This window comes from Nicotiana sylvestris, chromosome 8 (genome assembly GCF_000393655.2).
Source record: "Nicotiana sylvestris chromosome 8, ASM39365v2, whole genome shotgun sequence".
NCBI lineage: Eukaryota > Viridiplantae > Streptophyta > Magnoliopsida > Solanales > Solanaceae > Nicotiana > Nicotiana sylvestris.
The window spans coordinates 195,841,014-195,855,436 of record NC_091064.1 but is presented as its reverse complement, the minus strand read 5'-3'; positions in this window follow the sequence as shown (position 1 = coordinate 195,855,436).

Here is a 14,423-nt window from a genome sequence, read left to right as displayed (position 1 = left end):
ATTTTTATAATTCAAAATTCTCATCAAAATATTACGTAACTTGTTAATTTTTTTATTACCAAGTAAATTTTGTACAACTCAAAACAAAGAAAGAAAAACAAACTGAGCCTGGAAAACAAGCCCCAGCTCCAGAGCAAAAACCAGCCTAACATATCCCTAAAACTACAAAATTCATCAGCACCTCCCAAACAACAAACACCAGGCTAAAAATTACGGATAAAATTAAGATCTTTTAGGGTGTGTTTGGTATGAAGTGTTTTCAATTTTCTCATGGTTGGCTTAAATGTTTTGGAAAACATTTTCCTTATGAACTCATTTTTCTTTAATTGGAGGAAAATGTTTTCCTTATCAAGAGAAGGGAAAATATTTTTCAAAACTCCTTCTCAATCTTCTCTATCCTCACCAACCCACCCACCCCCTCACTCGGAAAAAGGCTTTTTTTCAAATTTAAGTTTTTCCGTTACCTCCCACCCTACTACCCCTCCACCCACCCCACACACCCCTCCCGCAAAAAAAATTTACCTTATTTTTTTTTTGCAATTTTAAATTTCTGTTTTTTTTTTGTTTTTCTGCACCACCCATCCCCACCCCCCTCACCTCCCCCCCCCCTCAATTTTTTTTTTACTTTTTTTTGTAATTTTAAATTTCTAATTTTTTTCTTTGGCCTGGCCTCCCCCCCCCCCCCCCACCCGAAAAAAAATTTAAATATATTTTTCAGAATTTTTGTTTTTACTTATCGGTTTAAAGGTTCAAAATTTTACAAGTTCCAAAGTTATGAGTTCGGAAGTTTATGTGTTTGGAAGTTTAGAAATTATAAAGTTCACGGGTTCGAAATTCCACGGTTTCGTAAGTTTAGCGTTCGAAAGTTTATGAAATTTGTGGGTTCGGAAGGTTGTTGGTTTGAAAGTTTATGGCTTCATGTTTATTATATCTAAATTATTTATAAATATTCTTGAGAAGTCATTTTCCTTAATTTGCGTACCAAATACCGGAAAATAAATAAGATTACTACTCATTTTCCAAGAAAACATTTTCCTTTATACCAAAAACACCCTTAGTCTTCTAGCTAATTTACTCCTCACAACACCTTTACAAAAGTTTTCTTGAATAATTTTCTTGTTACTTGCTCGATTTGTCTTTGTTTGTTCTAAAAAAACCTCATGTTCATTTCTTGCCACACATAATACATGTTCCAGCAAATGCCATCGAAACACCTCTGCCCTTGCACTTCTACCTTTTTCATTAGCTATAGCACATGTCAATTCATAGCTCTCCTTGTTAAGCCTTGCCATTGTAATATGATGTCCCATATTCTGGTAGTGAAATCACACTTGAAGAATAAGTGATTTCAGACTTATTTGCAGCATTACAGAGGGGACAAGTCACAACATCTGTTACCCACTTACACCCCCCATCAAGCCAATCTATCTCTTGTGCCTAATCTTCTATGAGCAACCAGAGTGGGTATAAAAATCCATTTTGGTGCACCAAAGTTATTGCATATAAGCTTCCTCCATGGAACCTTTTGATATGAATCCCTCAGTTTCTGGTACATAGCTTTAATGGAAAAATTGTTCATTTTGTAGACATTCATTGGAGTAATACCAACTTTGTCTAGACACTGCTTAGCTTTAAGCACCTGGTTCCAAGAAGCTTGTTGTGAGCACGTGATTTTTGTTTACGCGACAATTACTCCAAAAGAAATCGAAAAATAAAACAAATGATTTTGTTGTGCAATATTTTTGGAATTTACGTGGCATTTTTGGTGGTTGTTTGTAGTTTTGTCTGTGATTGTTTAGTTTTGTCAAATAAAAATATAAAAATATATGTCGCGTGTAAGTTTAGGATATCGTTCTACTATTATGAATTAATCAAACCATAATTTGGTTTTAAAAGGAAAAATCACAAAAAAAAAACATATGCATCTTTTATTCTAGTTGTTGTCATTGAGTGATTTTATTTTAATTAAATGTTTAATGTGTGTGATAATTGTTGTTTAAGTATTAATTAATATTTGTATAGTTTTATTTTTGATTTTACAAATTAGTTGGGAATTTTGTTTAAATTAGAAATTAAAAAAAAGGGAAAGAAATGAGTTTAAATTGAAGAAACCCGGGTTTGGGCTCAAATTTGAGACCAAGGACCAGGCCCAATTCATTTCATGTCCGGTTCCCTGGTCTCTATGGCCTCACCAAACGACGTCGTTTAAGGCCTATCGGATCTGGACCGTTGATCAAACATATCTAACGGTCCAATTTAACTCCTATTTTAAAACCAAACGACGTCGTATAAGGATGTTTAATCGAAGCCGTCCATCTTGTTCAATCCTACGGTCCCCAACACGCCTCATTAGCCCGACACAGTCCCCTCTGAGACCAAACGTCGTCGTTCCCCCTAAACGAAAGATCCTGTCCGTCAACCACACTTCATCCGACGGTCAGGATCAAACCACCCACCCCATATATAAATCTAAAGCCTACCCCAGCCCCCAAACCAAGCACCCCCCTTCTCTCACTGTTCCTCCGTCTCTCTCATTCAGAGACGGACCTAGGTTTAAACCCTAGCTGCCTTAGTCCCCTTCCGTTTGAAACCCGGCGGCATCAACGCCGCCAGCCACCATCTTAACATCCTAGGACCACTCAACCACCCTGAATCTGAATCCACAAACCTTTTGGCTTGAATCAATCCCTAAATTCTCGAATCTTCATTTGAAGATTCGAACCAAACCTCAACCTACACCAACCGACCCCAAATTCACACCAATTGCTCCCCTGACCTCCCTCATACCCTAATCAACGGTGGTTCCGTTCGAATCTAGGTATAACCCTTCGAGCCCCAAATCGGCCTGTATGAGCCCTAGAACTCAAGATCCTGGGGGTTTGTCCAATTAAAAGAGGAGTTGGGGTCTAATAGACCTCAATCGAGGTATTCTCAGTTGAGAACATTTCGATTGAAGTCCGTTCGACCTCAAAGAAGTCAAGTCCAGTTCGAGTCTGGGTCTTCTTTGTTCTTAAGCTTCCAAGGTAATTTTTCCTTTTCTTCTGTTCTGTTAGTGATTCTATTTGTATCTCTTTACGTGTTTAGTTTAGATTATATGATTTTCTTTTTTTTAATTAATTCTGCTTGTCTTCATAAGACTTTTTATTTGATCCTTCTGTTTGTTTGTTAATTGTACCTATTGTGAGTTATGTGCTTAACCTGTTCAGAGTCGTCGAATAATTAGTTCATATAGTTTCCCTGTTATGTCTAAAGTCACTGAAGCCTCATGGTAACCTATTTTGTCTAGCTTGTTTATCGATTGTTTGCTATCTATTATGTCACACCTCCTTTTTCCGCGCCCGAGGGGGCGCAGGGGAGTTTTTTCCAATTAAAGGACAATCGAAACGGGATTTGTTCATTAATTTCAGAGTCGCCACTTGGGAGATTTAGGGTGTCCCAAGTCACCAATTTTAATCCCGAATCGAGGAAAAGAATGACTCTATATTATGGTCTGCGTACCAGAAATCCGGATAAGGAATTCTGTTAACCCGGGAGAAGGTGTTAGGCATTCCCGAGTTCCGTGGTTCTAGCACGGTCGCTCAACTGTTATATTCGGCTTGATTATCTGATTTTATACAAGTGTGAACTTATGTGCAAAATTTAACTTTTAACCGCTTTTATCATTTACTGTTTTTATCAAGAATTGCAACGTTGTGAAAATGTATCTCGAACCGCGTTACAATCAATGTACCCGTGGTCGTCGACACACTTTGACTCCGTTGAGATTTGGATTTGGGTCACATCAAATGTGCACCCGAGTTTAAGGAAATTAAATTATTAAATACGCGCCTAAAGAGACTATCGCGTTCTTATTTTGCGGAGGCCGTGAAATTCGCTAAACGACCCTCCTGAATTCTAAGTAATTTTAAACAAAGTATTTACTGAGGGCCCCGCAATTTGTGTTTTTATTCGGCGAGGCTCGTCTCATTCTTATTTTTAAAAGGAATTTGCAACGTCATGGAAATGCATCTCATACCACGTCACAGTCAATGTACCCATGATTAGAGACACATTTTGATTTCGTTGAGATTTGGATTTGGGTCACATAAATGTGCACCCGAGTTTAGGGAGATAACATTATTAAAGGCGCGCCTAAAGCAACTAGCGCATTATTATTTTGGGGTAGGGCCGTGAAATTTACTAAACGGCCCGTCCCGGAATCTAAGTATTTAATACATATATTTTGCGAGGGCTCCGCAATTTGTACATTTTTATTTAGCGAAGCTCGTCTCTTTTTTATTTTTTTTATTATTATTTATTATTTATTTTTATATTTTTTTATATTATTTTTTTTTAAAAAAAAGACAAGGCTAAAATGACTACATTTCTTTGCTACTTCGCGAGGTCATGGATCGTAGATTAAACTTATTTGATGAAACGAGTATTTTTCCGCGGGATTAAATTACTACTATGATTTTAACATTGCTACTACATGTACAAACAACTATTAAGACAAACATTGAGATAACAACAATCTGAGCGTGAAGAAACAAAATGCCGAATAACTACTTAACATGACGGAACAAAAGAAATACATTCCCGAACAAATTTCAATATCATACGGAGTTAATTAACAAGAAATAGCAACTTACAAACATCATGTGAATATGTCTCGCTCATTTGCATACTATTCGCATGAACTAGGATTGTATCTCAACGAACACATGTTCATGTTACTAAACAACAAATATGAAGGACATGGACAGAGATGACCTACTTGATATTATCGTCCGATGCGTTGGACCCGCGACGAAACCTCGGACAACAACCTCGACGTACCGGACCTCGACGAACCAAAGACGACCTCAACGGACCTCACCCCGGACAGCACTTCTGGGCTACCTTTTCGTGCGTTTTCAGTTAGGCTTCAGCCGGTGTGTGTGTGTGTGTGTTTTTCAGTCAGCCATGGCAAAGGGGGGAAGGGTCGTTCATGGCTGGATGTTGCAGGCAGTCGTTTGGACGTAGGGGTGCTACTGGATGGTCACCTTGGGCAGTGACGACGGGAGGGCTCCTAGATTTTTGCTAGGGTTTTGTGGTGAGGAAGAAGGCGATGGGGCTGGTGGTTTTGCTGGACGTGAGGAGAAGGGGGTTCGACTGCTGGGTAGTGACGACGAGGTGAAGGTTGTTCGACGATGGTTTAGGGTGGTGGAAGGGCTGGTTTCGTTTGGTGGTATTCTTGGCGTTGGTGAAGGTGACTTGGTGGTCGTTTGGTGCTGGTGTTTGGTTGGTGGTCGTGAGCAGTTGACGGAGTTGGAGGGGACGGGTGGTGTTGGGTGGTTTTTTTTTGACGATGGTGGTAATGGAGGTTGCTAGTGGCGGACTGCTTGGAGGTTGACGACGGAGGCCGTGTGTGGTGCAGGGTTCCGACTGGTTAGTTGGTCGTTTTGGTGGTGTCGGACAGGATGGAGCTGGAGGGAGTTGGTCCGGTGCTGGGGAGGAAACGGGCTCGTTTGGTGGTGGTTGTTTGGGTCCTTTTGCTGGGTTCCGGCGTCGGGGGCTGATGCGTGGGGGTGCCGGAAGGGATGAGGGAGCTTAGTGGTCGTCCATGGTGGTTTTGGGCAGTAGGGGTGTTGGTCCGGTGCTGGGGGGGGGGAAGTCTGGAAATGGGGTCCTTTTTCGGGTAGGTTTTTCTGCTTCTTCTTCTAAAGAAGAAGGAGCGTGAACAATGTCCAAACCCCAAAATTTTCAAAAGCAGTCCCCTGTTCCTTTGTTTCATCCGTGTATTTAGCATGGGTTTGCCCAGAAAAATGAGCCCACGCGTGGTGGGGTTCCCCACGTGTCCTGGACACGGTTTATTATGGGCTAGGTCCGAAAATTAGGCCTAAAACCGGGTAGTTTGAACCCGAATATTATTCTTTTGCCCGGACCCGAGAAATAGGAACACGTTGCTTAACTAGTCCTATGTAAGCAAAATAACTACCAAAAATAATACTAGTATTTAAACAAAACTATATCTTTTTAAATATTTTTCAAGGTTTAAAATAGCTACAAAATATTAATAAAACTATTTGTAATTTTCGTTTTTAAGATAAAATATGAAGTAATTTTTTTTGTATTTTTCAAAGTTAAAATGACTATAGAATATTAATAAAACTATATTTTTTTGTAATTTTCGTTCTTTAATAAAGACAAAAATATGAAGTAATATTTTTTGTATTTTTCAAAATTATAATGACTGCAAACATTAATAGAACTATATTTTTTTGTAATTTTCGAATTTATATAAAGTACCAAAATAAAGTACAATTTTTTTTTGTATTTTTCAAGTTTATGAGAAATACATAAACTAAAATTATATATATATTTTTTGTGATTTTTCTTTTTGCAACGAAATAAAGTAAAATAGTTAAAATGACTATATTGGACCCAATTTCACATATTCACGCTAAAAATGTGAAAATTCTCGGGGAGGGTCAAAAATCACGTGCTTACAGCTGCCCCTCTTTGACTGGAAACACGAAGAGTTTTCCGACAAAGAACGACTAGACGTGTTTTTGACCCGACCATTACTTGGACGGACTACACTTAAGGAAAGGGAGGGAATGTGACCGAGCCCTGGTATCTGAGCTGCCTACATATCCTTGGTTATACAGGAATCAGGCCACGTGTAGTTCGGGATGAGAGAGATAGTGAAGTGTACCGAGGTGAAGAGCCGATCGAGGTGCCGTTCCGTTGAGGTTCCGGTCCGCGGTCCTGTCATTACAACAAAAATGAAAACTGAAAAAGACTAACTAAGCCTATCAGCTACTAGTTACAAGGATTCCTATCTCTTAAGTCTTCTGAAACTTGGTCTTGAGTCTTGAATGGTGCTTAATACAGACTTTGGATCTGAACCTTGATACTTGCTAGTTGTAGGTGCTAGTTCTTGAGCAGACCACCTTTGTTCTCTACTTCCGTAATTTGGGCTCTTTTTCCTTTTTCTTTTTTTTTCTCTCTCTCTTTTTTTTTCTTCTTGTATTTTTTTTTTTTTGGTGACCAGCTTCTGTCGATCATCCCAGACTGTTGACTTGCACTCTTGGGGCGAGCTTCTTGTTGCTTCTATCTTGGATTGAGTGCTGGGGATTTTTGTTGTAACCTTCTGCTTTCCAGTGGGTCACTGCTTAATCTTGAAAAATGTTTCTCCGTTCTACAGGCGGACTCCTGACTTCTTCTAACTTCGACACGCAACAACCTCCGTTCTACAGGCGGGTCCCTGACAATCAAAACAAATAAAACAAACAAAATTTCCTAACCCAGTTTGTACTGGGAAGATTTGTGAGTCGTTAGCGAAATCGTAACTCACTTACACTACTGATGCAATGATGAGAGTAAACTAAAGACTAGGCTAGGATGTGCATCCCCTATGAGTAAAACCAAAACTCTTGCTAGCAAATGTGTCTGCTAAAATAAAAACCTCAATGACTCAAACTAGAAAGTGTGTCTTCTATGGTTGAATCGGAATGAGCTAAACTAGGAAGTGCGTCTCCTAAGGGTGAAAACTTCAGTGACTAGAACTAGGAAGTGCGTCTCCTATGAATAAAATCTCGATTAGGAAGTGCGTCTCCTACGGGTAAACTTCAAAAAAAAAAACTGGACTAGGAATTGTGTCTCCTATGGTCGAACTTAAAATGAATCAAACTAGGAAGTGCATCTCCTAGGTGAAATCTCAATTCCGGAAGTGTGTCTCCTAAAATAAAGTATAACCTGAAAAGGCCAAACTAGGAAATGCGTCTCCTAAAGCAAAATTATAACCTGAGCGAACCAGACCAGGAAGTGTGTCTCCTAATGATGAAAACTTAATTCAGGAAGTGTGTTTCCTGTGCATGAAATAATACTTAGGAAGTGCGTCTCCTCTTGGTAGAACTGAACTTAGGAAGTGCGTCTCCTGTTGGTGAAATAAACTTAGGAAGTGCGTCTCCTATTGGGGAAAACTGTTCTTAGGAAGTGTGTCTCCTACTGGGTGAAACTATTCTTAGGAAGTGCGTCTCCTACTGGTAAAACTTGTTCTTAGGAAGTGCGTCTCCTAATGGTAAAGCTGAACTTAGGAAGTGCGTCTCCTATTGGTAGAACTAAACTTAGGAAGTGCGTCTCCTATGGGTGAAATAAACTTAGGAAGTGCGTCTCCTATGGTGAAACTGAACTTTAGGAAGTGTGTCTCCTATGGTGAAACTGACTTAGGAAGTGCGTCTCCTACTGGTGAAGCTTTTTAGGAAGTGCGTCTCCTACTTGTGAAACTTTTTAGGAAGTGTGTCTCCTACTTGTGAAACTTAGGTTAGGAAGTGCGTCTCCTATTGGTACAATGGACTTAGGAAGTGCGTCTCCTATTGGTGAAACTGAACTTAGGAAGTGCGTCTCCTATTGGTGAACCTATTCTTAGGAAGTGCGTCTCCTAATGGTAAAACTGAACTTAGGAAGTGCGTCTCCTATTGGTAGAACTAAACTTAGGAAGTGCGTCTCCTATGGGTGAAATGAACTTAGGAAGTGCGTCTCCTATGGTGAAACTGAACTTTAGGAAGTGCGTCTCCTATGGTGAAACTGACTTAGGAAGTGCGTCTCCTATTGATGAAACTTGCTTAGGAAGTGCGTCTCCTATTGGTGAAACTTGCTTTAGGAAGTGCGTCTCCTATGGTGAAACTGACTTAGGAAGTGCGTCTCCTATTGATGAAACTTGCTTAGGAAGTGCGTCTCCTATTGGTGAAACTTGCTTTAGGAAGTGCGTCTCCTATTGGTAGAACTAAACTTAGGAAGTGCGTCTCCTATTGGTACAATGGACTTAGGAAGTGCGTCTCCTATTGGTGAAACTGAACTTAGGAAGTGCGTCTCCTATTGGTGAACCTATTCTTAGGAAGTGCGTCTCCTAATGGTAAAACTGAACTTAGGAAGTGCGTCTCCTATTGGTAGAACTAAACTTAGGAAGTGCGTCTCCTATGGGTGAAATGAACTTAGGAAGTGCGTCTCCTATGGTGAAACTGAACTTTAGGAAGTGCGTCTCCTATGGTGAAACTGACTTAGGAAGTGCGTCTCCTATTGATGAAACTTGCTTAGGAAGTGCGTCTCCTATGGTGAAACTGACTTAGGAAGTGTGTCTCCTACTGGTGAAACTTTTTAGGAAGTGCGTCTCCTACTTGTGAAACTTTTTAGGAAGTGCGTCTCCTATGGTGAAACTGACTTAGGAAGTGCGTCTCCTATGGGTGAAATGAACTTAGGAAGTGCGTCTCCTATGGTGAAACTGAACTTTAGGAAGTGCGTCTCCTATGGTGAAACTGACTTAGGAAGTGCGTCTCCTATTGATGAAACTTGCTTAGGAAGTGCGTCTCCTATTGGTGAAACTTGCTTTAGGAAGTGCGTCTCCTATGGTGAAACTGACTTAGGAAGTGCGTCTCCTATTGATGAAACTTGCTTAGGAAGTGCGTCTCCTATTGGTGAAACTTGCTTTAGGAAGTGCGTCTCCTATGGTGAAACTGAACTTTAGGAAGTGCGTCTCCTATGGTGAAACATATCTTAGGAAGTGCGTCTCCTATTGGTGAAACTGAAACTTAACTTAGGAGGAAATGCATCTCCTATGGGTAAAGACGTGGAATGTATGCCTCTGTTATCTGGGCGGGCTCCCAATTTCAACACTTGAAAAGTAAAGACTGAATTTATGCCTCTGTTATCTGGGCGGGCTCCCAACTTCAACATTGAAAAGTAAAGACTGAATTTATGCCTCTGTTATCTGGGCGGGCTCCCAACTTCAACACTTAAAATAAAAAGACTGAATTTATGCCTCTGTTATCTGGGCGGGCTCCCAACTTCAACACTTAAAATAAAAAGACTGGATGTATGCCTCCGTTATCTGGGCGGGCTCCCAACTTCAACACTTAAAATAAAAAGACTGGATGTATGCCTCTGTTATCTGGGCGGGCTCCCAACTTCAACACTTACAAGTAAAGACTGAATGTATGCCTCTGTTATCTGGGCGGGCTCCCAACTTCAACACTTAAAATAAAAAGACTGAATGTATGCCTCTCATTATACAGGTGGGCGCCTGGCTTCAACACTTAAAAGTAAAGACTGAATGTATTCCTCTCATTATACAGGTGGGCGCCTGGTTTCAACACTTAAAAGTAAAGACTGAATGTATTCCTCTCATTATACAGGTGGGCGCCTGGCTTCAACACTTAAAAGTAAAGACTGAATGTATTCCTCTCATTATACAGGTGGGCGCCTGGCTGTAAAGATATGAAAAATGATATGCCCGCATTATACTGGTGGGTGACCTAGAATATGAAATGAACAGACACAAGCGTATTCCCGCATTATACTGGTGGGTGACCTAGAACAGAAATGAAAAGACAGAAATGTATTCCTCTCGTTATTCAGGTGGGCGCCTGTCTTCAAAACTTGAAATAAAAAGACTGAAACCAACATATCCTATTTGAGGGCGGATGAACCCAACATATCCTATTTGAGGGCGGATGAACCCAACAGATCCTATTTGAGGGCGGATGAACCCAACAGATCCTATTTGAGGGCGGATGAACCCGACATATCCTATTTGAGGGCGGATGAACCCGACATATCCTATTTGAGGGCGGATGAACCCTACATATCCTATTTGAGGGCGGATGAACCCGACATATCCTATTTGAGGGCGGATGAACCCGACATATCCTATTTGAGGGCGGATGAACCCAACATATCCTATTTGAGGGCGGATGAACCCGACATATCCTATTTGAGTAAAGACTGAAACCAACATATCCTATTTGAGGGCGGATGAACCCAACATATCCTATTTGAGGGCGGATGAACCCGACAGATCCTATTTGAGGGCGGATGAACCCAACAGATCCTATTTGAGGGCGGATGAACCCGACATATCCTATTTGAGGGCGGATGAACCCGACATATCCTATTTGAGGGCGGATGAACCCGACATATCCTATTTGAGGGCGGATGAACCCGACATATCCTATTTGAGGGCGGATGAACCCAACATATCCTATTTGAGGGCGGATGAACCCGTCATATCCTATTTGAGGGCGGATGAACCCGTCATATCCTATTTGAGGGCAGATGAACCCGTCATATCCTATTTGAGGGCGGATGAACCCAACATATCCTATTTGAGGGCGGATGAACCCAACAGATCCTATTTGAGGGCGGATTAACCCGACATATCCTATTTGAGGGCGGATGAACCCGAAATATCCTTAAGACTTGAAGATGTCTTACCTCGAATACTTGCTGGGGATTGGGATGAATTTTCATTTTCTACCTTCCCCATTTTTTATTATTATTCTTTTATTTATTTATTTATTTATTATTATTATTATTATTATTATTATTATTAGCTTCCTCCTTTGAAGTCTAACCGCTGAGGATACCGACTTTCCAACCTTGTGTTGGACCCCTCGCAACTGCTAGGGATAACACTGTTGAGGAATTATTTACTTACCTGTTGGGGGTAAAATGTTATCAGCTGGGGGTACCTGACTTCCAGAAAATTTTCTAAATGGAAGGAAAATTTTCTGCCCCAGTTTGATAATATCCCTTGTGGCATGCGTTTCTGCCTCAATGCCATTTCCTTACCTGTTTCAAATCAAACAAAATTGTTAGTTTAAAACATGGTGGTTGGTTGTGATACTCCTGCTGGGATGGTGTTCCCTTTCTCCCTCCTTGCTCTGTGTTCCACAACTTGTTGGGGATGATATTATGTGCTGGGGATAATCCCTTCCTGCTGGGGATATCCATCTTCTTTTGTGGCATAGCTCGGAAACTGGCATTTTCCCGACCTTTTAGTCTAGTATGGATTTCGCCAAATCATGCTCACTGCTCTCCTTGCTCTGTTCACGGGCCTTGTCTTTGAGGTTTATAACCTTGGTTTTGGCAAGGATATCCCTCTTGATGCTCGTCAATCCTTTTGTCAATTCCCTTTGCTGGGGATATCTTTTTTGACACTGACCTCGCGCTTGTTCCTTGCTGACTATACCATTCGGATATACTAGTCAGATCTCATCTTGGAAAGCTGATGGCATATTTTGAAGTCATTTCATACTTGTTCTGACCGGACAGACTCTATTGGGGAAAATTTTTTATGAAAGGAGAAAGATAACAGAAACAAAATAAAAGACAAAGGAAACGATGACTCTTTTACAAAAGAAACTATAAATAAAAACCTATCAAACGCAGATACCGACTCTAATGGCCATGACATGCGTATGTGGCCTATCCTCTGCCGTCAATCATCTTTTAAGATCTTCCATTGGCGATTCCCCCTCTGATTCTCAATCTTATTCGACTTGTAGTGCCCGAAGGGTTTTCACTATCAAGTCTCTCTCATTTTGGTTTTCTCTCAGCTTTCATCGCCTTATGGTGCCTGTGAAGGTTTTCACCGATAAGACTCTCTCATTTGTATCACTTTCCAGCTGGGGATTTGGAGTGTCGCCGGTATGACTCTTTCTGCTGGAGATTAGAGTCCTTTCTGCTGTGGAACAGAATGTTATGTTCGCCGGTAAGACTCTTCATTTGTCTGACTTGGCATCTTTTGAAGACTGGTCAGAAGGTCTTTCTTTGGACCGTAATGTGGGTTTTGGATAGGGCTAGAAAGAAAGGGTATAAAAGGCTCAAAAATGCATTAATTTTGGGTTATTAATTACAACCTTCGGAATTAGATTTATTTACATCAAACGCAACATCTGCCCCAGTTTCTTTCTTGGGGATATTTTAATTGTTTTTTTTTCATTTTTCAAAACTATGACCGAGCCGTGAAGCGCCTACGTATCCTCTTTGAGGAATCAGGTCAAACGTAGTTCCCAATTCCTCTTTTTAATTTGATTCTTTTTTCTTTGTTATCGATTTTCTTTTCTTTTCTTTTCTTTTCTTTTTTTTTTCGTTGTTACTGATTCCGAACGAGGGGTATGAAAGAAAAATAAATAAGGCTCAAAAGGGGTAACGAAGGATAAAGTGTTTGGGTAGCAGAACAAAATGCCTTCGTCATTCCGGTCTTCAAAACATGCCAAGTGCAAACAACACAATTTAAATTTGTAGTCTCTTCTGATGGTGCTGGACTTGACAATTATATTCAACATCTGTTTGTTCATTTGTCACTTCTAAAGCACCGTTGGGCGACACTCTCATTCTCATTATTATGAACGACCCTCATGCCAATTTAGGCGAATCTTTCTTTAACGGTTTTCTTTGTGTTTAACTTGCCCCAGTTCCACATGACTCGGGCTCCAAATAATCTCAAACCGTTCTTATTTCCTTTAAATGCTTTGATCACCTTCCCAGGGTTTTATGATCAACTTTTAAGATTAGGCCCAAACTGGGTGCGCATGTCATGTCCCTAGAATCGGCATTGAATGAAATGATAAAAGGACTAAACAAAAGACGACTGGAACTAACAAAAGACCGACTTTGTATTAGACTACCGGCGAAATGGTTTGAATAATAAAACAAACAAAAACAACCAGAATAAAATCCTAACACAAACTGGACAAAATTTAAACAAACTGCTATGACAAAAATGGAAAGATAAGAAGGTTTGACACAGGACAAAATCCAAATTACAACCTTAATAATCCGGACAACAGAAATGACAACAAAATAAGCCACTACAAGCTTCTCTCTTGCTAACCAAGGAACGGAGCGTCCTCCCACTTTATCAAACTTGGCATCTTAGCCACTGAGCTTTGCATTAGTATTGTCAAGACCATTGCCAACTTCAATATCATTACCCTTAGTCAACAAGTTCCCAATAGGACTGGAATGCTTCTATCATCAGGCCTGATCCCCGCAGAGTGTGCATCATGAGGTGCAAGTAAAGGATTCCGGGTGTCATTGTCCGGCTTACCACAAACCAACCACCTTAACTTATTCGCAAAACAAACAGGTTAGAATGGACTCAGTAAAGTCGGTCCTCATTATTGACAACATCTTTTTTCTTTTCTTTTTCTTTTCTTTTTTTCTTTTTTTCTTTTTTGCTTTTCTTTTTCATTCTTTTTTCATTTCTTTTTTTTTCTCTTTTTTCATTTTTTTCTTCATTTCTTTTTTCATTTTTTTTTTGTAGTGGTCGAATCTTATGGAGATTGCCTACGTATCATGACCCCGCATGAATCAGACCTTGCGTAGTTCGGCCCAATAAAAGATAAACAACACTAAACACACATTTTTTTTAAAATTTAAAACAAACTGGGTTTCAAGGATTTAAAGATTACCCACCAGCTTGAAAATTAAACAACCCGCATGTTCTAATCAAAAGATTGGTAGACTTAAAAACAAAATTCCAGCTCCCTTTTTCTGTTCGACAAATGCAACCAAATGGTTATTTTTTGCAAATGTGGCCCCTTCCAATTTTCACATGAATTTTGAGGCCGGGGAGGATTATTTTGACACTTTAAAACTTGTCCATTCTTTTACGA